This window comes from Notothenia rossii (genome assembly GCF_949606895.1).
Source record: "Notothenia rossii genome assembly, chromosome: 6".
In the NCBI taxonomy this organism is placed as follows: domain Eukaryota; kingdom Metazoa; phylum Chordata; class Actinopteri; order Perciformes; family Nototheniidae; genus Notothenia; species Notothenia rossii.
In genome coordinates this window covers 43,783,575-43,792,015 of record NC_136909.1, presented here as the reverse complement: position 1 = coordinate 43,792,015, position 8,441 = coordinate 43,783,575, and positions in this window count along the sequence as shown.

Genomic DNA, 8,441 nt, shown 5'->3' with positions numbered 1-8,441 from the left:
GAAGACTGTCATGCGGTCCGACAAAGCCTCCGGTAGTGAGACCCCGGTGAACACTGTCATGCGGTCCCCAGAAGCCTCCGGAAGCAAGACCCCGGTGAAGACTGTCATGCGGTCCAACAAAGCCTCCGGTAGAGAGACCCCTCTCAAGTCTGTGATGCGGTCCCCAGAAGCCTCCGGAAGCAAGACCCCAGTGAAGACTGTCATGTGGTCCCCAGAAGCCTCCGGTAGTGAGACCCCAGTGAAGACTGTCATGCGGTCCATAGAAGCCTCTGCGAGTGAGATCCCTCTCAAGTCTGTGATGCGGTCCCCAGAAGCCTCCGGAAGCAAGACCCCGATGCAGACTGTCATGCGGTCCGTAGAAGCCTCCTGTAGTGAGACCCCTGTATGCCAGAAGACCCGTGCGTCTGTCTCCAATAAGCTGAAAGCTAATCTGGCTAAGGACTGGCCCTCTTCCCAAAATCAATGGTGCACTGGGAAGGGACTGCGGAATACCATGCGTGAAATCACGTTGCCTAAAAGCATGGAGACGTACATTCAGACATACAGAGGTCATTGTGAGGGTCTTGCACCGACAGTAAAACGGAAAGAGAATTGTATGTCCAATGTCAGCCGGATAAAGAACTTCATAGTATTCATGGCCCATGGTTTTGACCGGCTGTCAGACTGGCTGTTTCTAAAAGACACAAAGAGGGTCCGTGGCTGGAGCAAGTATATTTCAGAGTCGGGCCGGACAGTCACAACATCGCTGTTGTTCCTGAAGACTGTGAACCATTTCCTGAGGTACTTGTCTGCATCAAAGCTCCGGGGGTGCAGGCTCACCCAGTCTGATATGACCCACATCATCAGAGAGGTGAAAGCCAACATTAACGATTTGAAAAAGTCTGTCACTCTCCACCAGTTTAAGGTGAAGAGGGACAAGCTGGATCGTCTGCCGAGCCAGGCGGAGCTTCTCGCCGCCATGGCGGCCGCTGAGAAGCGCATCCCTGATCTCCTTGACCTGATGGCTAGCAATCCGACCACAATCACCCAGTACCTGCTATATGGCTATCTAACCCTCCATTGGAGCCTCCTGTATGGCCACCGTCCGGGTGTGTATGCAAACATGACCAACACGGAGGTCTTTGAGGCGGACAGAAGGGGCACTGCTGAGGGCTACATCATCCACGTGCAGGATCACAAGACTGCCAAGACATTTGGTGAAGCACAGCTGGTGCTTACAATAAAGGAGTTTAGCTGGGTCATGCGGTGGATGGGGATAAAAGAGGGCTTGTCGGGTCCTCAGAATGAATTCTTCCTTTTCACATCGGGGAAGCAGGCTTCCAAGAACCTGAACGCTCACTTGAAGAGGGCTTGGGCTGATGCTGGGCTAGAAACAGCCGTCACCTTCACCATCTTGCGCACTGCCCTGGCTGACAATATCAAGCATCACCAAGATCCAGAAAGCAGGTCGATTCTGGCTAGGTTTATGTGCCACGACGTAAGCACTGCAGACCGGTTCTACGCGAATACGCCTGGAATAAAGGAGGCATTGAAGATCCGCTCCATGTTCAGGGCGGCGGCAGCAGCTGCAGCAGCATCATCATCAGAAGGAGGTCTACCACCGTCAGCTACCTCCGAAGAGGATTCAGGGGCGGAGAGCAGCGATACCTCTTCTTCAGGACCGATTGGTACTCCTGATGAGGGGAAAGGGGCCGTGGACTCAACCTTTTTTCCCCGGTGCACTGTACAAGTTAGACGGCTAATATGGCCCCAAGGCCCCTGTTAATCATGTTGTTATTATGTTTATTTTGTATACTGTTTTTGTAAAATTGGTGTGATAATTAAATAAAAAATAAAAAAAAAACATTAGTATAACCTTGAAGGTTCCCAGGGGCAAATACAGTGCCTGTCATTTTGCAGGATATAATTTAACATGTAACCTCTCCTGGAAATGGACATACTCTGTGCATTTCCAGGAGAGGTTCCATGTTAAATTATATCCTGCAATATCCTCCAAAGAAGGGGTGGTAGTGTCATGAATAAGGCCGAATATGTATGCCGATGTGCGGACGGTAAAGCACCGCAAAATCCACCCCTTTAGGGTAACCAGGGGCATGAAGTTCTGTAGGGTGTGAACATCTGGGTTTAGTCCGAGTGAGGAGTGCTCGAGCGTGGGAGGATGTGTAAGGCAGAGGAGGGTAACAAAAGGTGTGTGCAGGAGCAGGGAGAAAAGAGAAAATAAAAAGACTCAAAGTGTTCCACCTTCCAGCAGCAGCAGCAGCGGGCCCGCTCTGTCCGTGGTGCTGAACACCTGCCTGTCTATGTGGAGTACAAAAACAAACAAAGACAAACACCTTTAAGGTCACCAGGGGCGTGAGGTTCTGGTTCTGGCGGTGTGCATGGAGGGGTTTAGTCCGAGTGAGGAGTGCTCGAGCGTGGGAGGATGTGTAAGGCAGAGGAGGGGAACAAAAAAAAACGAATACAAATAAGTTAAAGTGTGAACCTCCAGCAGGGCAGGTGCTGCTGCTGCTGCTGCTGCTGCTGCTGCTGCTGCTGCTGCTGCTGTGAAGGAGGACGAATATTGATGCTTGTGTTCGGACGGTAAAGCACCGCAAAATCCACCCCCCCTTAAAGGTGACCAGGGGCATGAGATTCTGCAGGGTGTGAACATCTGGGTTTAGTCCGTGGGGGAGTGCTTAAGTCCGGGGGCCCGGGGTCTCACGGTGCACGAGGTTATGGAAGTGCAGCAGGGCAGGTGCTGCTGCTGCTGCTGCTGCTGCTGCTGCTGCTGCTGCTGCTGCTGCTGCTGCTGCTGTGAAGGAGGACGAATATTGATGCTTGTGTTCGGACGGTAAAGCACCGCAAAATCCACCCCCCCTTAAAGGTGACCAGGGGCATGAGATTCTGCAGGGTGTGAACATCTGGGTTTAGTCCGTGGGGGAGTGCTTAAGTCCGGGGGCCCGGGGTCTCACGGTGCACGAGGTTATGGAAGTGCCACTGTTGCCGGAGGTCCTTAGTCCGTCCTTTGGGGCTCTGTCAGGGGCTACAGAGAGGTGGTTTTCCCGGTCCCTCTCCTGGAGGTATGAAATAAGCTCCATGTGAGGGAGCCGTGCTGGAGCTGCTTAGTCCGTCCTTTGGTGGTCTTTGAGGGGCTAATGAGAGGTGTTTTCCCCGGTCTATTTGATGGAAGTCTGACACGAGCAGAGTGTGCATGCTTTGAAACTAATCCACCCACACTTAGCATGCTATTTTAGGGTATAAATCGTACCTTGTCACCATGTACTGTGCTCCCTGGGACGACGCGCCCTCCTGTGGGGACACATGAGAACTGCACTCAAATCACTTTGTGCTTTTTAAACAGTTTAACATATTTTTTTCCACATTTAAAAAACGCTTTCTGCCCTGGAAATCATTTCTAATCATTATTACCGTTATGGAGGGGCTGCAGGAACACTTTCCCCGCCTTGCAAACATTTATTCCTGGTTCAAATAATCAATTTGTTCCGCCTGCTTTGCGTCAGCACCTCTGCGGCTGTCGGATTAACACAGATGAATGCACTTTTAACACTCACGCAGCCAGAATTCCTGCTCTTTTCCTGGGTTACAAAGTGAGGTGACGCAGCCTGTCCTCTGAGTCTCCCCGCCTCTCATAGACTTATTTCTGGGTAAAAAAAGCCATGTGCTCCGCCCCCTGGATCTCTGCATGTGTGTGTGTGCCTGTGAGTCTGTGGCTACTGTCCACATGCCCGCATTAGGAGGCACTATTTTCGGATACATTTTCTCATTTTCACCACTTTTCATGTTTTTATTATGTATATTGTTATATTATTATTATTATTATTATTGTATATATGTATACTGTGTATACTGTTTTTGTAAAAATCATGTGATTATTAAATAAATAATAAAACATGAATATAACCTTGAAGTTTCCCAGGGGCAAATACAGTGCCAGGTGTCAGACTATTTAAACAATGTTTACCCAGGATTCCGACACCTTCCCTGGCTTGTAAAATGCGGTGATGCGCCCTGGAGGTATCAGAGTATTTTAAACAACTTTTCCCCGCCTTTCAAACACTTTTTCCTGGCTTATAGCCTGTCATTTTGCAGGATATAATTTAACATGGAACCTCTCCCAGGGGCAAATACAGTGCAAGGTGTCAGACTATTTAAACAATGTTTACCCAGGATTCCGACACCTTCCCTGGCTTGTAAAATGCGGTGATGCGCCCTGGAGGTATCAGAGTATTTTAAACAACTTTTCCCCGCCTTTCAAACACTTTTTCCTGGCTTATAGCCTGTCATTTTGCAGGATATAATTTAACATGGAACCTCTCCTGGAAATGGACATACTCTGCGCATTTCCAGGAGAGGTTCCATGTTAAATTATATCCTGCAAAATGACAGGCAACAACTCTCTTCCAGACGTTTAAAAACACTTTTCCGACTATTTTAAACAACTTTTCCCCGCCTTTCAAACACTTGTTCCTGGCTTATAGCCTGTCATTTTGCAGGATATAATTTAACATGGAACCTCTCCTGGAAATGGACATACTCTGCGCATTTCCAGGAGAGGTTCCATGTTAAATGATATCCTGCAAAATGACAGGCAACAACTCTCTTCCAGACGTTTAAAAACACTTTTCCGACTATTTTAAACAACTTTTCCCCGCCTTTCAAACACTTTTTCCTGGCTTATAGCCTGTCATTTTGCAGGATATAATTTAACATGGAACCTCTCCTGGAAATGGACATACTCTGCGCATTTCCAGGAGAGGTTCCATGTTAAATTATATCCTGCAAAATGACAGGCAACAACTCTCTTCCAGACGTTTAAAAACACTTTTCCGACTATTTTAAACAACTTTTCCCCGCCTTTCAAACACTTTTTCCTGGCTTATAGCCTGTCATTTTGCAGGATATAATTTAACATGGAACCTCTCCTGGAAATGGACATATTCTGTGCATTTCCAGGAGAGGTTACATGTTAAATGATATCCTGCAAAATGACAGGCTACAACTCTCTTCCAGACGTTTAAAAACACTTTCCCCGACCATTTAAACATTATTTATGGCTTGTAAAGTGCGGTGATGAGCCCTGACAGTATCAGACTATTTAAAGGGTTACCAGGAGCATGAGAATATCCTCCACAGAAGGGGTGGTGGTGCCGTGAATAAGGCCGAATATGGATACCGATGTGCCGACGGTAAAGCACCGCAAAATCCACCCCCTTTAGGTTAACCAGGGGCATGGAGTTCTGTAGGGTGTGAACATCTGGGTTTAGTCCGTGGGGGAGTGCTTAAGTCCGGGAGTCCGGGGACTCACGGTGTGCAAGGTTATGGAGGTGCCCATGTCAGGGACACATGCTGGAGGTCTGTGGTCCGTCCTTTGGGGGTCTTGGAGGGGCCACAGAGAGGAGATTTCCCCGGTCTCTGTCCTGGATGAGTGAAATAAACAGAGTCTCCATGTCAGGGACACATGCTGGAGGTCTCTCTCCCGAGAGTGGACGTCCATTGCCTGTAAATTGGTCTAACATTAGGTCTGTCACTTTGGCTAACCGCACCACTGTCTGTCGTCTCCCGCAAGTGGACATCCATTGTCACTTTGGCTAACCGCACCACTGTCTGTCGTCTCCCGCAAGTGGACATCCATTGCGCCTAAATAGGGTCAGGGTCTTCAAGCTGCATCTCTCTCCACCTATTCGCATTGTTGGGTAAGAGGGCCCGACAGACCACCATCCCCGGGTTCAGGTTCACCGCTTCCCGCTCATCAGCACGGTCACAGTGGGAACAACCTGGGGCGCACGGCCGGCGAGAGAGACTGTCTGCGTTCGTGTGAATTTCTCCAGCCCTATGTTGTATGGTGAACTGAAAAGCCTGGAGCTGTTCGATCCACCTTGCTACTTGTCCTTCCGGTTCCTTAAAGGACATAAGCCACTTCAACGCAGCATGGTCGGTTCTGATGATGAATGGGAGGCCACAGAGGACATGCTTGAAATGCCCCACAGCATCAATCACCGCCAGCAGTTCTTTGCGAGTTACACAGTAGTTCTTCTCCGGTTTATCAAGGGTGCGACTGTGATACGCAACAACCCGCTCTCCTTCTGGGGTTAACTGCGAGAGTACAGCGCCAATGCCCGTGTTGCTGGCATCCGTGTCAAGGAGGAATGGCAGCTCTGGGTTAGGGGCAACCAGCACCGGGTCTTCGCATAATACGCGCTTCAGCTGTTGGAACGCTGCATCCTGGTCAGGTCCCCACTTAAAGGGTGTGTCCTTGCGCATCAAGCTGAACATAGGCGCAGCGACCGTCGAGAATCCCGCCACAAAACGCCGGTAGTAGGACGCTAATCCTAAAAAGGACCTCAGCTGGTGGATATCTGTGGGGGTGGGCCAGTCCCGGACGGCTCCAACCTTGTCCGGTTCCGTCCTGATGCCGGCTCCACTGACTCGGTGCCCCAGGAAGGAGACCTCACGTCGCAGCAACATGCACTTCCCAGGATGAAGCTTTAGGCCTGCACCCTTGATCCGCTCTAAAACCTCCCTCAGGTTCTCGAGCGCGGAGTCAAAGCTGGGTCCATGTGCGAGGAGATCATCCAAGTAGATGAGACAACGCTCCGGGGGCACACCAGCGAGGACCTTCTCCATTAGCCTTTCGAATGTTGCTGGGGCATTACACAACCCGAATGGCATGGTTGTAAACTGCCACAGGCCACGTCCTGTGGTGAAGGCAGTCTTGGCTTTGTCCTCTGGGGCCATGGCCACCTGCCAATAACCGCTCCGGAGGTCCAAAGAGGAAAACCATGCAGAGCCGGCCACATAGTCAAGAGACTCATCTATCCGAGGCAGTGGATAGGAGTCTTTTACAGTCTTGTCGTTCAACGGCCGATAGTCGACACAAAACCTCCAGCCTCCGGCATTTCTTGGGGCCATTACGACCGAGGAAGCCCAGGGGCTTTCTGAAGGTTCGATAATGCCAGCCTCTTTCATCTCTTGTATCATTTGGTTAGCAGCTGCTTTGCGGGCGTAGGGGACTCGCCTAGGCCGTTGCCGGATTGGCTGTGCGTCCCCTGTATCGATAGAGTGCTGGACCAAGTGTGTGCAGCCTACATTGTTGGGGTGGGTGGAAAAACTGTGTCGATACTTATACAAAAGGTCCCAGAGCTTATCCTGTTGATCTGAGGTCAGGCCCTCCCGATTCTCCTCCCAAAGGTCTGCGACCGTTGAATTCGCTGCGGCTTCCATTTCAGCCTCGGGGGTTACAGTTGCGGTCTGTACAATGGCCGGTACCGGTGGCTGGCCGTGTACCACCGAGTCTGATGGTGGGTGGTTTTCATCCAGTGGGGGAATAGGGCTCTCTGCGAAAGGGGGCCCCCACTGTGGAGGATCCAGCCAACCTGGTGGGTCTCCCTGCACTACAACGTCCCCGGCGCCCTCCTTGAGGAAGGGGATAGACTCCCCGCCTGGAAAGGTAATAGCTTGTGCGTTAAAATCCAATGTTGCTCTTGCCCTAAACAGAAAGTCTTGTCCAATCACACAGTTCTCTCTGAGTTTTGCAACCCAGACCGGTTGCCGCACTGAATATGCTCCTACTTGGATGTGTGCTTCACACCTCCCCAGCATGGGAGCCTCTCCCCCGGTGATGGTAATGAGAGGGACCTCGGTGGCTTGGGGTTGAGTTCCGGCTGGCAGGAGATCCGGGTGTAGAACAGTTGCAGTGGAGCCTGAGTCCAGCAGGGCATGGGTCCCTTGACCATTGACCAGTACAGGTATTCTGCAGCAGTCTGTGGGGAAGGTGTCAAGGGAGCAAAGGGCGTGAGCAGAGGGGAGGTGGAGTATTCTAATCACCGGTTGAGTGTCACAGTCTCTGGGGGGCAAGGGTTGGCTCGGTCGACTCCCCTCTACACCGAGCCCCGCCCGTTTCCCGGCGCTGAACCCTCCGGAGCGGTGACAGGAGCTGGACAAAAGCGCCATGTATGGCCTTTTTGGTGGCAATTATAGCAGGCTTGACTCTGTCGACCCTCTGGGGGCAACGGTGGGCTCTCTGTGCCGAGCGGAGGAGGGTTGGGTCTAGGAGGCTTATACGTTTGAGCCTTAGGTCGTGTCAATGTCTGCGTGGAGCCATTTTCAAAACCCTCCAGGAAGATGTCCTCCACCACCAGTGCTTTCTCTAGAGCTGCTCCCAAGGTCTGTGGGTCTGCGAGCCGGACTTGCTGCCGTAATGGGATGGGCTGCAGGCCACGGATGAATGCCTCCTTCGTTAGCACCAAGCGGGTTGCATCATCGAAATCGGGGAATCCTCTTTGAGCCAGGTAGCGCAGTTCCGCTGCAAAAACTCCTAGCTTCTCTCCAGGACCCCGCATCCGCTCATTAAACCTCTGCCGCATCACAACTGCAGGGGCAGTGTTTCCAAAACGTCTCTCCAGTGCTCTGGAAATAGCTAGTGGGTTCTCAAGATCAGCAGC